We start from the raw sequence: 512 nt of genomic DNA, 5'->3' as shown, positions 1-512 counted from the left end.
GAAGACACACACTTCATGAAGACACACACGTCATGAAGACACACACACGTCATGAAGAGACACACGTCATGAAGACACACACATGTCATGAAGACACACACATGTCATGAAGAGACACACACACATGTCATGAAGATACACACGTCATGAAGACACACACGTCATGAAGATACACACGTCATGAAGAGACACACACACATGTCATGAAGACACACACTTCATGAAGACACACACGTCATGAAGACAAACACACGTCATGAAGATACACACGTCTTGAAAACACACGCGTCATGAAGACACACACACCGTGAAGACACACACACGTCATGAAGAGACACACACGTCATGAAGACACACACTTCATGAAGACACACACGTCATGAAGAGACACACACATGTCATGAAGATACACACGTCATGAAGACACACACACGTCATGAAGAGACACACACACGTCATGAAGAGACACACATGTCATGAAGAGACACACACCATGAAGACACACACGTCAT

Source organism: Nematolebias whitei, chromosome 3, assembly GCF_014905685.2.
Source record: "Nematolebias whitei isolate Nwh7 chromosome 3, NemWhi1, whole genome shotgun sequence".
In the NCBI taxonomy this organism is placed as follows: Eukaryota; Metazoa; Chordata; class Actinopteri; order Cyprinodontiformes; family Rivulidae; genus Nematolebias; species Nematolebias whitei.
This window is presented reverse-complemented; position numbering follows the sequence as displayed.